At 45.8% G+C, this 20380-nt stretch overlaps 1 pseudogene; it reads right to left on the reverse strand.

Annotated features, from left to right (window-relative positions):
- Positions 1-18443: 18443 nt before the first annotated feature.
- Positions 18444-20316, reverse strand: LOC129006888 (adenylyl cyclase-associated protein 1-like; annotated as a pseudogene).
- Between the last annotated feature and the right edge of the window lie 64 nt (positions 20317-20380).

The raw sequence follows: 20380 nt of genomic DNA on the forward strand, positions 1-20380 counted from the left end.
AACTGACCTGCAGCCTGCTAAGCATTTTCATTGGAAAGTGTTGCCACAAGGCATGTTAAACAGTCCAACAATTTGCCAGACTTATGTAGGGCAAGCAATTGAATCTACTGGTAAAACATTTTCACAGTGTTACATTATTGATTATATGGACAATATATTTTGTGCTGCCCCCACTCAAGAAATATTATTCCAGTGTTATGATCACTTGCAAAACTGGATTTCTTGCACTGGTTTAATTATAGCTCAGGACAAAATTCAGACTACTACTCCCTACTCCTACTTGGGTACCTTAGTAAATGACACTACCATTGTGCCACAGAAAGTAACCATACATAGGGATCAACTGATAACATTAAATGACTTTCAAAAATTACTAGGGGACAGTAATTGGATGTGACATGCTCTAGGCATTCCTACCTGTGACATGAGTAATCTATTTTCTATCCTTAGAGGAGATACTAGTCTCACTAGCCCTTGACAATTAACAAAGGAGGCTGAGGCAGAGTTACAGTGAATTGAAAAGCAAGTCCATAAAGCCCAAATAAATAGACTAGATCCAGAGAAGACTCTAGATTTGCTAATTTTTCCAACTCAGCATTCACCTACTGGTATTATTGTCCAGGAGCAGGACTTAGTAGAATAGCTTTTTCTTCCACATACTAATTCACAGACTCTAACTCCTTATTTGGATCAAATCGCTACTATTTTAGGAAATGGGAGAACTCGAATTGTTAAATTACATGGATATGATCCTGGAAAAATTATTGTCCCACTCACGAAGACACAAATACAGCAAGCTTTTATAAAATAGTCTTACTTGGCAAATCCATTTAGCTGACTTTGTGGGTATTCTAGATAATCATTTTCCTAAAATGAAACTGTTTCAATTTTTGAAATTAACTAATTGGATTCTCCCTAAAATAACTAAATTTAAACCAATTGAAGGTGCTGAGAATGTTTTTACGGAAGGGTCTAGTAATGGTAAAGCTTCTTATTCTGGCTTGAAAGGTAAAGTTTTCCAGACGCCCTATACTTCAGCTCAAAAAGTGGAGCTTGTAGCTGCAATTGAGGTATTGACTACTTTTAATATGCCTATTAATGTGATTTCTGATTCTTCATACATGATTCATTCCACACAGTTAATTGAAAATGCTCAGTTGTGATTTCATACAGAAGAAAAACTGATGACTTTATTTACCCAATTACAAACAGCAGTTAGGAGTAGAATGCACCCTTTTTACATCACTCACATTAGGGCTCATACACCTCTTCCAGGACCTTTGACTGCAGGGAATCAAATGGCTGATCGCCTAGTTGCTACCGCAATATCTAATGCCAGGCAGTTTCACAATTTAACCCATGTTAATGCCTTTGGTCTCAAACCCAGATACAGCATTACCTGGAAAGAAGATAAAGCTATTATCCAGTGATGCCCAACTTGCCAAATGGTGAATTCCTCATCTTTTATAGGAGGAGTTAATCCTCGAGGATTGGAATCTAATTCTCTTTGGCAAATGGACATCACACATGTTCCCTCATTTGGGAGACTAGCTTATGTACATGTATGTGTGGACACCTTTTCTCACTTTGTCTGGGCTATATGCCAATCAGGAGAGTCTTCTGCCTGTGTTAAATGTCACCTTTTGCAGTGTTTTGCAGTGATGGGCATTCCAGCTTCTATTAAAACAGATAATGCCTCAGGCTATACTAGCCAAGCTGTAGCTACATTTTTCTCTATGTGGAATATTAAACACATTACTGGCATCCCATATAATTCTCAAGGACAAGCCATAGTAGAAATAATGAATCTCTCCCTGAAACAGCAGTTGAAAAAGCAAAAGGGGTTGCTGTCAATAAATATGTGGGTAAATCCCTGTTCATGGCTCTCAGCTCTGAAGGCTGTGAGCCCCCTGATTTCCCACTCCACACTCTATATTTCTGTGTGTTTGTCTTTAATTCCTCTAGTGCTGCTGGGTTATGGTCTCCATGACTGAGTCAGTCTCGGCATGAGCAGATGTTCCAGTAGGCAGAGGCTGAGTCTCTAATACTGAGTTCAATGTTACAGGGACTACAGGACACCCCATATGCAATTGAATCTAGCATTATTGACTTTAAATTTTTTGAGCCTGCCTAAAGGCCAGATGCTATCAGCAGCTGAACAGCATCTACAGAAACCAACTGCAAAGGCAGAAGCAGGACAACTGGTTTGGTAGAGAGATCTGATAACAAAAAGTTGGGAAATAGGTAAAATAATAACTTGAGGTAGAGGTTATGCTTGTGTTTCTCTAGGACAGAACCAGCAGCCACTTTGGATACCATTAAGACACCTGAAACCTTATCATGATCCAGATGCTGAGGAAGAGATTCTGGGAGGATCCCCAGGACCCCCCGGTTGCAGCCATGTCAAGACTGATGTGAGGAGGACCCCAACTGTCACAAGCAACACCTGTGGAACACAGACATCTACCTGGGGACAGATCAAGAAGCTGTAACAGATGGTGGAGGAGAACCTGAGGAAAGTGTGACAACCAGTCATAATGAGTAATTTAATGATAGCTATGTGATAGCAGTGATCACCTTTGCCATGAGTATTCCTTTAGCAAGGGCTGACACAGAGAACAATTATACTTATTGCGCATATGTATCAATCTTGGCTGGCAATAATGCCTGGATGTAATCACTCTATGACACAGTTACACATGCTTTCTGATCTCAGTATTTACCATAATAAATCTGCTCCTATAATTGAGGCATATCACCCTCAAAAACCTATTTGTAAACAGAATTGGACCTGGTCAGAAATAATGAATGTACTTGCTTGGGAAGATTGCATTTGCAGAACAGGCAGAGGTGCTGTGCAATGATTCCTATGGAATCATTATTGATTGGTCCCCTAAGGGGATGTTTAGCTTGAATTGCACCTCTCAGTCTGCATACCATGGCCACACTATGTACAGCTGGTCTAAACAAAATGGTCAGATGGTAGAAATGGTAAGAAGTATGGCAAGAGTTCCTATTATCTGGAAACATGGTGGTATAGTGGCACCTCAATCTCAAATGATATGGCCCATTGTAGGAGCTAAACATAAGGATTTGTGGAAACTATTAATGGCTCTTAATAAGATAAAAATTTGGGAAAGAATTAAAAAAAGCATCCAGAAGGACACTCTATAAAGTTGTCTTTGGATGTTGCAAGATTAAAAGAACAAGTATTTAAAGCATCCTAGGCACACCTGACCTTAATGCCAGGAACTGGAATGCTTGAAGGAGCTGCAGATGGATTAGCAGTTAGTAACCCATTAAAATAGATAAAAACACTCGAAGGCTCTGTGATTTCAATGGTGATTGTGCTTTTAATCTGTGTTGTCTTTATATAGTCTGCAGATGTGGCTCCCGACTCCTGCAAGAAGTAGCTCAGCGTGATAAAGCCGTCTTTGCTTTTATCGTCTTGCAAAAACAAAAAGGGGGAACATGTTGGGAACAGGCCCCCAAATCTGGTCATAAACTGGCCCCAAAACTGTCCATAAACAAAATTTCTGCAGGCCTGTGACATATTTGTGATGATCATGATGCCCATGCTGAAGGTTGTTGGTTTACTGGAATGAGGGCAAGGAACACCTGGCCCACCCAGGGTGGAAAACCACTTAAAGCCATTCCTAAACCATAAACAATAGCATGAGCTTTCTGTGCCTTAAGGACATGTTCCTGCTGCAGATAACTAGCCAGAGCTTATCTCTTCATTTTGGCTCATCTCTTTGTTTCTCATAAGAAATACTTTTAGTTAATCTATAATCTATAGAAACAATGCTTATCATTGGGTTGCTGTCAATAAATATGTGGGTAAATCCCTGTTCATGGCTCTCAGCTCTGAAGGCTGTGAGCCCCCTGATTTCCCACTCCACACTCTATATTTCTGTGTGTTTGTCTTTAATTCCTCTAGTGCCGCTCGGTTATGGTCTCCATGACTGAGTCAGTCTTAGCATGAGCAGATGTTCCAGTAGGCAGAGGCTGAGTCTCTGATACTGAGTTCAATGTTACCACTGCATACCTGGCATGTTGAACCCCTTCTAGCACATAACTACTCCCATCTGTGAAGTACTTGACATCTGGGTCTCTGAGGGGTCTCTCTGTAAGATCTTTCTGACTGGAGAATACCTGCATCTACTTTTTTGACACAGTCATGGAGGGGAGCTCCTGGTTCAACTGAGAGCAGAGTAGCTGGGTTCAGGGTGTTCACTATTTCTAAAATAATGTAAGGGTTTTTACCTAGATGCCTGTGGTACTGAGTCATCCTCTGGTTTGATAACCAATGATGCCCTCTTTGATCCATCAAAGTTATAACTGAATGTGGCACCCAGATGGTTAGCTGCTGTCCTAAAATTAATTTGCTAGCTTCTTGTGTTAACAAGATGGTGGCGGCTAATGCCTTAAGGCAAGGAGGCAATCCCAGCACCATGGAGTCCAGTTGTTTGGATAAATATGCGGCTGGGTGATGCCATGACCCTATCACTTGAATCAGAACCCCTACAGCCATTCCTTTTCATTCATGAACATATAGAAAGAAAGGCTTAGTTATGTCTGGTAGTCCTAAGGCTGGGGCCTGGGTTAAAGCTTCCTTGATCTGTTTGACTGCTATTTCCTGATTAGTTTCCAAAAGGAGGGGCTCCTTTTCTCCCCCCTTTGTGGCTTCATATAACGGCTTAGCCATCGGTGGGAAATTTGGAATCCAGATGCGGCAGAATCCTGCTGTCCCTAAAAAATCTCTTATTTGATGTTGGGTGGTTGGGGTTGGAAGCACACAAATGGCTTGCTTTCACTCATAGTCAAGCCAGCATTTCCTGTGGCTCACTATGAAACCTAGATATTTAACCTCTTCATGGCAAATTTGGGCTTTCTTTTTAGATACTTTGTAACCTGCTTTCTACAGGAGATAGAGGAGGTCCTGGTTTCCCTGATAACAGTCCTCTCGGTTTGGGGCTGTCACAAGAAGGTCATCCAAGTACTGTAACAAGGGGCAGTTATCATTTGGTGGGGTATAGGCCTTGAGGTCTGAGGCCAATGCTTCCCTAAAGATTGTGGGAGAGTTTTTAAGCCCTTGTGGGAGCCTAGTCCAGGTGAACTGTGTAGCTTCTTTGTCCTATTGAAATGCAAACATAGGCTGACTAATTGGTGCCAAGTGGATACAAAAGAAAGTGTCCTTTAATTCTAAGACTGTAAACCAGGTAGCACTTGCTGGAATGAGTCCTATTAAAGCATACAGGTTGGGTACCACTGGATGGGTGGTTACTGTGGCCCAGTTCACAACACACAAGTCCTGCACTGATCTATACTCATCAGACCTTGGTCCTGGCAGCAGCTTTTGTACTGGTAAAAGTGGAGTATTTTAGGGTGACTGGCACTGGACTAAAATCTCATGTTTATAGAGCCACTCTAAGTGTTTACAGTGCCCCATACAGCCTTTTGGGGAACTGGGTACTGACGAACCTGAACAGAAGTTGCTACTGGTTTTAATTCTATTACTACTGGTGCCTGATTTATAGCTAACCCAGGTGGATTGTCTTCAGCCCAACTCCGGGAATTTCTCTAACTAACTGAAATAATAATTTCTCTTCATCCTGTGTACAAGGCTGCATTGGTGCCTGTAGTTTCTTTCTATAAATTCTCCACTCCTCAGCCTGTGGGATGGTAAAGATTAACACCATGGCCTTTGGGTGACTTAGATTTAAAGTCATATCTCCCTGTGGGCCAAAAGTAACCTGTGCTTGTAGTTTTTGAAGTAGGTCTCTCCATAACAAGGGAACTGGACGGTTTAGGAGGTATAGGAATTCATGCTGAACTTTTCATCCTCCTATAACACATCTCCTTGACTGGCAGAATGGCCTCTTCTCTGAGACTCCAGTAGCCCCTGCAATAGTTGTGTAGTTCTTGTATAATGGCCCTATGGGTTGAGTTACTACAGAGTGTTCAGCCCCAGTATCTACCATAAAGTCCATCAATTGTCCTCCAACTTCTAATGTGACCATAAGCTCCTGGAGGCCCAATGAGAATGATCCTGGTCTGTCCTAGTCCTCATATCCTTCAGCCCCTGCCAGCCCGATTAGATCAGTATCCGGTTCCTCTAGGGTGCAGCGGCCCCTGGCCAATGGCCTCTTTGTCTCACAGCCTTGGCCATTTCCCTCATTGCCTTCTGAACATTCATCCTTCTAGTGTTCCTTCTTTTTACATTGTGCACATTGATCCTTCTCTAGCCTTGGTCAGCTCTTGAATCCCTGTCTAACTAGACCTCTTCCACATCCACATCTATGTCCATGTCCTCTCACATTACTAGTCTCTCTATAAGGGCTGCTGCCAACAAATTGGCCTTTTTCTGAAGCCTCTGATCTGCTTCCTTCTTTGTCTCCTGGTCACAGTTAACATACACCTTAGTGGCCACTTCTATAAGCTGGGTGGCATTCATGCCTGAGAAGCCTCCCAGTTTCTGAAGCTTTCACTTTGTGTCACCCTGGGCCTGTCCTATAAATGATGTATTCACCATACACTGATGTTCAACAGCCTCAGGGTCAAATGGGGTGAAAAGCTGATATACTCCACAGAATCTTTCATAAAACTGGCTAGGGCTCTCATCACTTCCCTGAAGCACCTCTGAGATCTTTCCTATATTGATTGCCTCTTTTCCACCATCCCTCAGCCCTTGCAGAAGTGCCTCTTAGTACCTCTGCAAATGCTGAAGCTGGGTCACATCTTCCAGGTCCCAGTTGGGATCTTGGTCTGGGAACTGGCCCTGAGTGTATGCCTGAGCATTCACTGTGTCTGCTGGTGCATGGGTTTCTAGCCAGTGGAGAGCTGCCTGGGTTACTCTCTTGTGTTCCTCAGTGTTAAACAGTGTGAGAAGAAGCTGCCTGCAGTTTGGCCAGGTTAGATTGTGTGTCAGAAAGATGGACTGCATCAGATCTATAAGAGCTTGGGGATTCTCCATATAGGAGGGAGTATGGTGTTTAAGAGATCAGTAGTTGAAAAGGGCTGATAGATGCAAGTCCATTGCCCCCCACTGGACTTAGCCTTGGTCATCACAATAAATGGGTCCTCAATCTCCCTGAGAGGCACTTGCATAGCTTGAGCATGGTCAGATCTGAGATGGCCTGCTTGACTATCTTGACTTCCTTCCCTGGCCTCTCGAGGCTCTGATCCTTCCCTTTGGGGTAAACCTGGGGTGTGCTAGCTCCTGAATTTCATTCTTGGGGGGCTGTTGGCCTCAGCAAAGGATGGAACACATGGAGGAAGAATCTCTGCTCCTTCTGGCAGCTCCTACAAGACTGGCTTCTTTTGCTTCCTCTGGGACTTTCCCTTTAACTCTGTGTCTGCCAGTGAAGCTGCTCTTACTTTCATTTTTGGCTCAGCTCAGGCTACAAGTGTTTTCCGATAAGCTGCTAAACAGGGCTGGATCCAGCCCAGTCTTGTTTGTACTATATTTAACCATGAGTCAATATAAGAAATTGATCTGGATGCCCAGGCTGTCCTCTGAGCCCTGTCACCACCTTATATACATGGCCAATTATTTCCCTCTCTATAGTTCCTTTGGTCAGCCATCCAATACCAAAAGGAGGCCATTCTAATTCACTGAGAGTTCTCAACATTTGGGGGGTCAGCTTAACTCCATAATCCCCTGCAAAATCTTTCTTAAAGATCTGTAACATGCACTCCAATGGAGTGGGTTTTGATGACTTTCCTTCCATTCCTCCCTTTGTGGCACAGTACACTCACTCTTCCTTTTGCCTCAGGCTGACCAGACTGTCTCCTATTAAGGGAGTTTTCAGATGCTGCTTGGCTTTGGAGGGGTTCTTATTCCCACCACAACTCTGAGCTGTGGGGCAGCTCCTATTAGTTGCATGCAGTTTGCCACTAGTTCAGGTCAGCCCCACACTTTGCTTGGGGCACACAGTGCACGCTAAGAGATTTGTGACTCCCCACATCACTCCCCACATTGGTTCCTTCTGGAACTGTCTCCTTCACACACTTTCACACACCTCTCCACTCCCAGTTCCTGTGTTCCTATTTAGGGTAGTGAGCCACTCTCACCACCTCCGGTTTCTTTTCCTAACCAACTTAGTGAGCCAGTCTCGCATCCTGTGTTGGTTGGGGTATGAGTTTAATCTAAATTGGTGAGCCACTCTCACTGCTCCCTACCTCTCTGGGTCGGATTATGAGTTACACCCCAGGAGGTGATCAGGCTCCCCTTCTGTCCTTATGGGACTGGTCCTGCCTTGGGCCCCAATACCTTACCGTGGTTCCTGAAGCATGCTGCTTCTGGTAATCATCCTGTAGCCCCTCTCAGGTTCCATTGCACTGCTGGGTAGGGGCACTGGGTCACAGGAGAGCCTATTTCCCCTCTGGGCCGAAGTTCTCCCAGCCACGCCTGGGGTCACAGTTTTCCCTTGACCCAGGGCTCCAGCCCCACAGGCAAAGGAGAGGGTAAGACTGTCATCTCCACTCCTGACTGGATTGCCAAAATGTTGTGGTAAACTGAGGACCAGAGAGATCGAAATGGGGAATATAGGAGAAAGTTTATTTAAGGCATGCAGCAGCTCAGTGAATTCACATCCAAAAAGCTGAGCATTGAACAAAAACAGAGTTTAGCTTATATAGGCTAGCATTCAAAAGTAAAACAAAGGCAGTAAGTTTTACAGTGACTAGTCATGTAATCCAGAGCATAACTGCTGACCTTGGCAATAACCTGTGGCCTTGCATAGCTAGTGGCTAGCAGCTGCATCAAAAGAAAAACAGGAACTTTGCAAATCCTACTAAATCCAAGCATTGGCAAACATAGTCATAACTAATAGTAGAATACAGGAGAGACAGTAAAGGAATTTGTTTTTCTTCTTTTAACCATGCTCGGGGTGTCTGGAGTTCATTTCTGCAGGCTAGGTCACCACAACCTATGTATAGCCTTGCCTGCAACAGAGAAAAACTTGTGTTTCTCACTTCACCTTTAATTACTGCATTTATTCACTTTCCTTGGAGTGAATAAATGCAGTACTTATTATTATTATTATTTTTAAATTTCTGTCTCATGCCTATTGGGCTCCATAGTAAAATTGTGAGTGGATTGTATGCCACAATTACAGTATTAGAGCATTCTGGGTTTTTCTATGTATTTAATTTTACTAGTGTGTTTTATACTTCCATTTTTTTCACATTAGCGATTTTTTTTTCAGACTGAAGAAGTCACTTGAGCATTTCTTGTAAGATGAGTCTGGTGGTAGTAAATTCTTTCAGGGCTTTTTTTCTTTTGAGACAGGATCTCCTTTTCTTGCCCAGGTTGGAGTGCAGTGGTGCAATGTTGGCTCACTGCAGCCTCAGCCTCCTGGGCTCAAGCGACCCTCCCACCTCAGTCTCTCTAGTAGCTGAGACTACAGGCATGCACCACCACACCAGGCTAATTTTGTTTATTTTTTGTATTTTCTTTTCTTTTATTTTTTTTTGTAGAGATGAGATCTCACTATGTTGCCCGGGCTGGTCTCCAACTCCTGGACTCAAGTGATCCTCCTACCTTGGCCTCCCAAATTGTTGGGATTATAGGTGTGAGCCACTGTTCCTGGCCTGGTACATTAGAATCATATAGGGAGCAATGACAAATAATAAATGATGTTTAGAGCCTGGGCAACATAGTGAGACCCCTGTCTTTACAAAAAACTAAAAAATTAGCTGGGTATGGTGGCTGATGCCTGTTGTCCCAGCTACTTTGGAGGCTGATGTGAAAGGATGGTTTGAGCTTGGGGGGTGGAGGCTGCGGTGAGCAGTGACTGCCACTCCAGCGTGGATGACAGAGAGAGACCCTGTCAAAAAAAAAAAAAAACAAGAAAAGAAAAAGAAAAAGAAAGAAATGTTTACCTTTCTTTGATTTGTATTTGCATGAATGTATGCTTCTTTTTTTTGAGAGTCTCACTCTGTCACCCAGGCTGGAGTGCAGTGGCACAGTCATGGCTCACTGCAGCCTGGACTACTGGGCTCAAGCGATCCTCCCACATCAGCCTCCTGAGTAGCTGGGACCACAGGTTCATGCCACCACACCCAGCTAATTTTTTGTATTTGTTGTAGAGATGGGGTTTCACCGTGTTGCTCAGGCTGGTTTCAAACTCATGGGCTCAAGAGATCCTCAGCTTTGAACTCCCAAAGTGCTAGGATTGCAGATGTGAGCCAGCATGCCTATATTAATTTTGTTTTGGGTGGGGGGTGGTGAGAAAATCACTTTATTCTAATTAACTCTCAAACAATAAAATTACAACAGCTCGTTTAAGGAAACCACAGAAATATTTGTCCAACCCAAAATTCTATACCATCTCGGTGAAATTCTACACAGTGAGAACACCCTCTTCCATTGTAATTCTGAAGCAGGAAAGATATGAATGACAGTCCCTCTCCCTCTCCCTCTCCCTCCTCCTCCCCCTCCTTCTTTCTTCGGTCTCCCTCTGTTGCCGAGGCTGGACTGTACTGCCATGATCTCAGCTCACTGCAGCCTCCCTGCCTCGGGCTCCTGTGATTCTCCTGCCTCAGCCTGCCCAGTGCCTGGGATTGCAGGTGCGCGCTGCCACGCCTGACTGGTTTTTGTATTTTTGGTGGAGACGGGGTTTCGCTGTGTTGACCGGGCTGGTCTCCAGCTCCTGGCCTCGAGTGATCTGCCCGCCTCGCCTCCCGAGGTGCTGGGATTGCAGACAGAGTCTTGCTCACTCAATGCTCAATGTTGCCCAGGCTGGAGTGCAGTGGCGTGATCTCCGCTTGCTACAACCTGCACCTCTCAGCCGCCTACCTTGGCCTCCCAAAGTGCTAAGATTACAGCCTCTGCCCGGCCGCCACCCCATCTAGGAAGTGAGGAGCGTCTCTGCCTGGCCGCCCATTGTCTGGGATGTGAGGAGCCCCTCTGCCCGGCCACCCCGTCTGGGAAGTGAGGAGCGCCTCTGCCTGGCTGCCATCCCCTATAGGAAGTGAGGAGCGTCTCTGCCTGGCTGCCCATCGTCTGGGATGTGAGGAGCGCCTCTGCCCGGCTGCCCCGTCTGGGATGTGAGGAGTGCCTAGGCCCAGCCACCCCATCTGGGAAGTGAGGAGCGCCTCTGCCCGGCTGCCCCGTCTGGGAGGTGAGGAGCACCTCTACACAGCCGCCACCCCGTCTGGGAGGAAGTGAGGAGGGCCTCTGCCCGGCTGCCCCGTCTGGGAAGTGAGGAGCGCCTCTACCTGGCCGCCCCATCTGAGAAGTGAGGAGCGCCTCTGCCTGGCCACCCCTTCTGGGAAGTGAGGAGCACCTCTGCCCCACCGCCCGGTCTGAGAGGTGAGGAGCGCCTCTGCCCGGCCGCCACCCTGTCTGGGAGGAAGTGAGGAGGGCCTCTGCCCGGCCGCCCCATCTGGGAAGTGAGGAGAGCCTCTACCTGGCCGCCCCATCTGAGAAGTGAGGAGCACCTCTGCCCGGCTGCCCCGTCTGGGAAGTGAGGAGCACCTCTGCCCGGCTGCCCTGTCTGGGAAGTGAGGAGCGCCTCTGCCTGGCCGCCCTGTCGGGGAGGTGAGGAGTGCCTCTGCCTGGCCACCACCCTGTCTGGGAGGAAGTGAGGAGCGCCTCTGCCTGGCTGCCCCGTCTGGGAAGTGAGGAGGCCTCTACCTGGCTGCCCTCTCTGGGAAGTGTGGAGTGCCTCTGCCCAGCCGCCCCATCTGGGATGTGAGGAGCGCCTCTGCCTGGCCGCCCATCATCTGGGATGTGAGGAGCGCCTCTGCCCAGCCGCCCTTCGTTTGGGAGGTGAGGAGTGCCTCTGCCAGGCCGCCCCGTCTAGGAAGTGAGCGACTCTGCCTGGCCGCCCCGTCTGGGAAGTGAGGAGCTCCTCTGCCCGGCAGCCCCGTCTGGGAAGTGAGGAGTGCCTCTGCCCAGCGGCCCCATCTGGGAGGTGTACCCAACAGCTCCAAAGAGACAGCGACCATCGAGAACGGGCCATGATAACGATGGTGGTTTTGTTGAAAAGGAGAGGGGGAAATTTGGGGAAAAGAAAAAGAGATCAGATTGTTACTGTCTGTGTAGAAAGAAGTAGGCATAGGAGACTCCATTTTGTTCTGTACTAGGAGAAATTCTTCTGCCTTGGGATGCTGTTGATCTATGGCCTTGCCCCCAGCCCCATGCTCTCTGAAACATGTGCTGTGTCAACTCAGGGTTAAATGGATTAAGGGTGGTGCAAGATGTGCTTTGTTAAATAGATGCTTGAAGGCAGCATGCTCATTAAGAGTCATCACCACTCCCTAATCTCAAGTACCCAGGGACACAAACACTATGGAAGGCTGCAGGGACCTCTGCTTAGGAAAACCAGAGACCTTTGTTCATGTGTTTATCTGCTGACCTTCTCTCCACTATTATCCTATGACCCTGCCACATCCTTCTCTCCGAGAAACACCCAAGAATGATCAATAAATACTTAAAAAAAAAAAAGATATGAATGACAGAGGAGAATTTTAACTGATGGTTTTATACTTTATACCTTTACTGTCTATTGTATTTTATGCTAAATTAACTTGGTCATGAGAGCCATTTTCATTTCTTCAGTTTGGACTTCTTGATTAGGCTATTCCATTTGCAAATCTGCACTGTTTCAGCACTCATTGAAACCTCACAGAGCTTTATGTCATCCTGGTTCTGGGCACGCTCCAAAAACCGTTTCATCTCAGAAGCAAGGCTGCTGCTGCTGTGCTGGCTGGGTTCCCTGAGGTTCTTGGTGAGTGACGCCAGGCCTTGGAGGCTCAGCATTATTTCTTCCACTAAAGCCCCCAGTGTGTGCCCAACAGTAGAGCCCGCAGCAATGCCAGCTGCAGTGGTTGCCATTTGGGACATCAGAGCTAGCTACCAAGGTGCAGCAGCAAGAAAGCCAGTTGCAGAGGGTGGGGCTGCTGCTGGGGGCTGAGCTGTGGTGCTGGGTTGGGTGCAGTTCTCATCTCAGGTGCCCGGCTGGCTGGAGGGGCCGTGCAAATGATGATGTGGCTTCCATGCAGCATTATGGCTGCACAGAGGCTCAGCCTGTGAAAGCCTGCAAAGAGACCAACACCATAAATATGTTAAGAATATTATTTCAAAATTGTATGAGATTTCTAAAAAGTTGATATATCTTGGTACATGTAGTGAATTGCTTTAATCTGATGCTTTTCTGCATAGAGCTTTTAGCTCTGTGCAAATCCTAGTGTGTTATGTCTTCAAGGATATTCATGGAAAGGACCAGGAATTATACTCTTGAATAGAGGTTTCTGATAGCTTTGTAGATCATATCATTAGACTATGTAAAAACTTACAGAACACTAATAAAAAAACTGGTGCGTTCGTGAAGATCACTAATTGTGTTAGTCCATTCTTGCACTGCTATAAAGAATACCTGAAAGAAAGTGTAATTTATAAAGAAAAGAGGTTTAATTGGCTCAAGGGTTCTGCAGGCTGTACAGGAAGCATGGCTGGGGAGGCCTCAAGAAACTTTCAATCATGGCAGAGGGGAAGCAGGCACATCTTACATGGCCAGAGCAGGAGGAAGAGAGAGAGAGGAGGTGCCACACACTTTTAAACAACCAGATCTCATGAGAACTCACTCACTCTGATGAGAATAGCACCAAAGGGGAAATCTGTCCCCACAACCCAATCACCTCCCACCAGGCCCCACCTCCAACATTGGGATTACAACTTGATATGCGATTTGGGACACAGATTCAAACCATATCACTAACTCAACATCAAGCAGAACAAGAATTAATTACATGGGACTGAACTGATGGAGGAGTGAAATGATTTTTATGTCTATTTGTTTGAAACATTGCTGATTCTTTTCATGTTTTGTTTTGTGGAATCAAGAAAACTTTATTTCTTTTGAGCTACTTGTAAGTCACAGAAATTGGGTAAAATATTCTGTTTTTTTTTTGAAACAGAGTTTTGCTCTTGTTGCTCAGGCTGGAGTACAATGGTGTGATCTTGGCTCACTGCAACCTCTGCCTCCCAGGTTCAAGTGATTCTCATGCCTCAGCCTCCCAAGTAGCTGGCATTACAGGTGACTGCCGCCACGCCCAGCTAATTTGGTAGTTTTAGCAGAGGGGTTTCACCATGTTGGCCAGGCTGGTCTCGAACTCCTGACCTCAAGTGATCCACCCTCCTTGGCTTCCCAAAGTGCTGGGATTACAGGCATGAGTCACTGCACCCAGCCTAAAATATACTTTTGGGAGTAAATTGAGACATTTACCTTTCTCTCTATCTGATTTCTCCAGAATTCAGAAACTATTTGTTTGTATTCTTATATTTTGGCAATATAGTAATTTGCATAAGCTCAGTAAGAATCCATTTTTTTAAAACAGGACACAAGTGGAGACACTGTTTTCTTTTTTAAACCACCATTTGACTGGAATGACATATTTTCTGATATGACCAGACTGCTTTAAATAACTGAAGTTGACTTATAAAGACAATAGACATGGGGAATGACTGGCCTGGTACCTTGTCTACACAGTTCCCTTACAAAGTTCCTGACCTTGTGGTAAGAAAAGAATATCAGTGTCTGGCTGCATATGGTGGCTCATGCTTGTAATCCCAGCACTTTCGGAGGCTGAGGCAGGTGGATCACAAGGTCAGCAGTTCAAGACCAGCCTGGCCAAGATGGTGAAACCCTGTCTCTACTAAAAATACAAAATATTAGCCAAGCGTGGTGGTGGGAACATGTAGTCCCAGCTACTCTGGAGGCTGAGTCATAGAATTGCTTGAACCCGGGAGGCGGAGGTTGCAGTGAGCTGAGATTGCACCACTGCACTCCAGCCTGGGTGACAGAGCGAGACTCCGATTTAAAAAAAAAAAAAAGGATATCAGTTTCTGACAGGCACAGGAACCTCAATATATTTTGAGACCTAGAGAAGAGAGGAATTTATCTAGTTTGTACAGGTAAGACAGGTACAGTCTGATGGCGAATCCTTGGCTTGGTCTCTGCACTCCAGCCTGGGTGATGGAGTGAGACTCTGTCTCAAAAAAATAAAAAAATTAGCTGGGGGTGAAGGCGCACAACTATACTCCTTGTTAATCAGTCTTCTCACACACACACACACCTTTGGACACTTGGCTGATTATCTCTTTAGGATGAGCCCATGGAAGGGCACTCACTGGGTCACTGGATGTGCTCACAATGTGCTCCTTACCTTTCTGGCTGTGAGTCCCTTCCCTTAAAGTTCTCACTACCCCAGGCCCCCCAGGGTGATCTTTTGAGAAAAAGGCCTGTTCCTATCTTATCCTGTGTAAAACCTTCCAAGGCTTCCCATTGCCTGCAGGGAAAGGTCCAAACTTCATCCTGGCCCAGCCTCTTGCCAGCCTTGGTGTCGCCCACTGGCTGGAGCACCACATCTCCACTTGGCCTTGAGTTCATCTGAAAAATGGGGACAGATTACACCATCCCCTTCACATTGCCAACTGGCTAAAGAAGTGAGGAAGTTAAGCATTTAGCACAGAGCCTGTCTCTTTGTAAGTTTTAGCTGGTAGTGATTGAAACCGTGAACTCCTCATTGCCGAGACCAGCTCGGTTGGGGAGACCCTAACCCAGTGGTACTAGAGGAATTAAAGACACACACACAGAAATATAGAGGTGTGAAGTGGGAAATCAGGGGTCTCACAGCCTTCAGAGCTGAGAGCCCCGAACAGAGATTTACCCATGTATTCATTAGCAGCAAACCAGTCATTAGCATTGTTTCTATAGATGTTAAATTAACTAAAAGTATCCCTTATGGGAAACGAAGGGATGGGCCGAATTAAAGGAACAGGTTGCCCTAGTTAACTGCAGCAGGAGCATGTCCTAAGGCACAGGTCGCTCATGCTATTGTTTGTGGCTTAAGAATGCCTTTAAGCTGTTTTCCGCCCTGGGCGGGCCAGGTGTTCCTTGTCCTCATTCCGGTAAACCCACAACCTTCCAGTGTGGGCATTAGGGCCATTATGAACATGTTACAGTGCTGCAGAGATTTTGTTTATGGCCAGTTTTGGGACCAGTTTATGGCCAGATTTTGGGGCGGTTGCTCCCAACACCCCATTTTGAGTCCTTAATCTCTATTATCAGTAAATAATGTTCTTTTCAAATGATTGACATAACTCCTGCAGGCTCTGCCTACATCTGCCCACTGGCAATTGATACTTTGTTCAAGCCCCACACAGGAGCACTTATAGTGGAGTGTACTAAGAGAGGATGTCTCTTAGTCTTGGGCCACAGAAGTGAAATTGATATTTTAGTTCAGATAGGAAGGATGGAGAGGAGTTGGCCAGGACAAGAGTGGGGACCCAAGTTAGGCAAGCAGAAGGAAGAGCCCAGGGCAGCTCCTGCATGGGTCCAGCTCCCTAGGTGGTGTGAAGCTTGGTGAGCAAGGGGCTAAGGAAGCCGCTGGGGCAGAGCCACATGAGCAGGGTTGGCCGAGGGAGAGGTGAGGATGGCAAAGCAGGCAGGAAAGGGTGGACGGCCCTGCAGGTTAGGCAAGGAGTTCAGACAGTCGAGGAATGATGGAAAGCCAGTGGGGGCAACTTTGCTTTGGGATCCAACAATGACTGTTGGTACCCAGCTCTGCTATTTACTAGGTGAGGGACCAAAGACAAGTTACGTTCTCTGAGCCAATTTCCTCATCTGCAAAATGAGAATAATAATTGTACCTTCTTTGGTGGTGAGGGCTCAGTGCAATGATGTATGTAAAAGGCTCTGCCTATCCTCTGGACTCAGCAAATGTTAGCCATATATAAATAAATGCAGATTCTGGATCCAGCCCCCAAAGTAAGGAAAAACTGGTTCTTAGGTCCCTTGCTGGAAAAAGTGGGATAGAAAAAGTGTGATGGAAAAAGTGGGATTCTTTTATTTTTTGTAGAGTCTCGCTCTGTCACCTAGGATGGAGTGCAGTGGCGCGATCTCAGCTCACTGCAACCTCCGCTTCCCAGGTTCAAGCAATTCTCCTGCCTCAGCCTCCCAAGTAGCTGGAACTACAGGCGCACACTGTCATGCCTAGCTAATTTCTTTTGTATTTTAGTAGAGACGGGGTTTCACTGTGTTGCCCAGGCAGGTCTCGAACTCCTGAGCTCAGGCAATCCGCCCACCTCAGCCTCCCAAAGTCCTAGGATTACAGGCCTGAACCACCGTGCCTGGCCGTGATTCTTGATAAAGTGGCTTTGTAGGATTCTTGTCTAAAACTCGGCTCACCAGGCCGAGACAAGGCGTAGTTGAAAGGAGGATGCAAAGGAGCCTGACTCCACTTTAGTCTAGGAGGGACACTTGTCAGGTGTTCTATCCTTAGGATCCCACTGCGAGTAGCACACAGTGGGTCTTTGGTCAATCATTGGTAAATTGGTAAATGAACGCACCATCCTGAGAAATTTTCTTAAAAAGGCCCTAATTGAATGAGAGAGATACATTTTCCTCCCTTAGCTTTCCAATTCCTGGAGTTAATAAATAGAAACATATACTTTTCCTAGAAAATAATACATTTGTTAAAACTGATTCAACCTACTTTTATTTTCTATGTCAGCAAATGGTGAGGAAATAATGTTTGTAGTGTTCTAGGTGATGTAATTTTCTAACATGCTTTTTATTTGTATGTAATAAAAACAGGATTATTTGGAAACAAATAGCTATCCAAAGTCACATAAAATATGTCTCTCATACTTTCCTTATCAGTTTCTGGTGGCAGATGTCAACCTAAGCAGTACATTAGAACCACCTGGGGGCTTTAAAAAATCCCAATGCCAGGACCACACTTAGGGCAATTAATTCAGAATCTCTGAAGCTGGGACCCAGGCACCTTCACTTTGCTTTTTTTTTTTTGTATTTATTTTATTCTATTTTCTGTATAACTTTAAGTACATAAAGATGTATTTCCACAGGCCTCAGGAAATGGGTAGAAATCACAGGACAATCTCTCTTCCCACCAAAAAAGTTGCATATTTTGGTAAGTGTTTGTCCTGGAGGGAAAAAACTGAAATTTACATTAGCAGTGCTGTGCAAGATTCTTACATAAATCAAGACCTAAAAGCAGCTTGCAGTGGAGGTTTTGGTCCCCTGTTCAGGTGCTTGGACAGAAGCCATAAGCTGGTGAGTGTAACAGGGAAAAGGAGGCAGTGAAGACAAGTGACAGGCACCTAGCAGGGAAGGAGGATTCAGGAGTCCCACACTCCTTGGAATGGAGTGTTGTTTTCCTTTTTTTTTTTCATCTCTGTAGGAAGGTGCTGGGCAGGGATCCCAGAGAAAGAAAGGGTCGAATACTCCTTTAACTGCCCTGGATGAAGGGCACTGCTACAGCAGCTAGTACCGGAGACTCTCCTATCTCATGGTTGAGGCAGACCCAGGATAGAATAGTGAATAAAAGCAATGCTTATAGGAAACAATTTTGCGTGGAATGCTAGATGGCCAAGCCTCAGCCTCTGGTCCAGTGCAATCCTTGCCTCACTTGTCAATAGTGAAAAATTAGTTTGGTTAGAAGAACCATCTGGAAACACACCAGCTTCTGCTACCTTCATGCTTATTGTCAGAAAAAGATTAACCAGTGTGAACCTTCTGATCTGTTAATTCCTGGGACTGTTTTCTTCCCAATGGACTGTTTGTTGGTAGAATAACCCCCAAAAGCTCAAAGCTAAAATGCATCATTAGTCCTGGTCGGCAGTTCCTTAAGAATGGACTGGTGGCATGATTGAGCTGATATGGAAAAGCTGCACCTTCCTGCAGAAGATCAACTGACCTGCTATCCCACCGCAAATCTGAGGTATATTTCAGTGAAGGCAGGTAGCTGTGCTTTTCAGAGCAGAGAAGCAGTTTTAAGAGCAGAAAGGTAGAGGAAATCTAGAAAAGAACCGTCTTGATACAGATTTATCCCATGGTGTGAAGGGAGGGCAAAGAACCCAGTGGCACTTCGCTTATCCAGCAATTTCTGTCACTGTGGTGACCAACTTCTGCCCATTCCAGAGGGTCTTGAACTGCTCAGGAACTGGGAATTCATTAAAGTCACCGCCTTCTGTAGGAATGAGGACGTTCATCTCAGAAGATTTGGCACTGACTATTTCACAATCCAGGGAATTCTTGCTCAGGTAAGCATGGCAGCCATCTGTTTTGTTGATGGAAATGGTTGGCACTTTACTCATTACCTGAACTTTGACATCCCTACTGTTGATTATCTCCACAATGCCCACCATATCATCGAATACCAGACCAAGTTTCTTACAATTATCTACTGTAATGGAGTTAATTTTGCCCTTGATTTGCAACATCGTGTTGACACACTTGTATATGTAAGCCACCTCTTTCAGCTCTGTGTCATCAATCACCAGGTTGGAAACATTTTCCTGATTTTCCACTCTCCACTTCTTGCCTTCCAGTTCAAGTACAGCTGGCTCCTTCTTTGTGGCTGGTTTGGGGTTTAGGTGCAGAGAATGGCTTGGGGCCACTGCATACTGGACCACTCTGAGTCTTCAGGGTAGGGTTCTTGTGAGTCTTCATGTCATCAGATAACACGTTTCAGGGAATGTGTGATGCTCTCCCCCTGATTAATCTGCGCAAACAGTGCTGAGAGGGAAGCGGACTCATCTGAGCCTGAACTGACAGAGACTCGTGGAGAAGGGGGGCCTGGTGGTGGGGGAGGAGTAGCTGATCCAGCAGAGGGTCCAGATGGCAGTCCACTCAGTTCTTTTGTCACAGGCCGCGTTTTGCTCCAGGCAGTCCGGTGGTATGCAACTCCTTAATGTAAGCCTGCAGCTCTGTGCATATACTTAAATAAGCTTTGACTCAGTCTACATACTTCTTATCCACATCTTTGTACTCTTTAAGGACTCAGTTTGTATAAAACACAGCAGCATGATTAATTTCTTTCACATAATGGCCAGGATTGGGAGCCATAGCCACCCAGCCTAGGGCCTGGATACTTTCACTGACAGCTGACAGCTGATTAAACAACTTGCTGCCTCGGTTCTTCTCCCAAAAGGTTATCATTTCTTTGATCTGCTCTGAGATAGGTGCCAACAAATCGGAAAGCTTATTACCTGCCGGCTGTTGACACTGAGAAGCTGTAACCAAGAGAGCTCACTCCAACTTCAAACATGTGTGGACCATCTCCACCTTTCTGCACGTCTCCCCCAATCTCTTTACTGATCTTCAAGTACTCTGCCACAGGGCAGGCAAGCAGCGAGTCAAATGCCTGCGCATATGGAGCTGCTCCTGCTTTTGAAGGACTATCTCCATATCCAGGGTGCACGTCAGAGGTATGGGATACTGCCTCCAGGCGGCCCACTGCCCTGTCCAATTTTTCTACCAGATTTTGCATGTCAGTCATAATGTACCACCTCCCGACTGCGATCAGCCGCTCTCCACTTCCCGCACCTTCACTTTTCAAAGAT

This window comes from Pongo pygmaeus, chromosome 8, assembly GCF_028885625.2.
Source record: "Pongo pygmaeus isolate AG05252 chromosome 8, NHGRI_mPonPyg2-v2.0_pri, whole genome shotgun sequence".
NCBI classification, from domain to species: domain Eukaryota; kingdom Metazoa; phylum Chordata; class Mammalia; order Primates; family Hominidae; genus Pongo; species Pongo pygmaeus.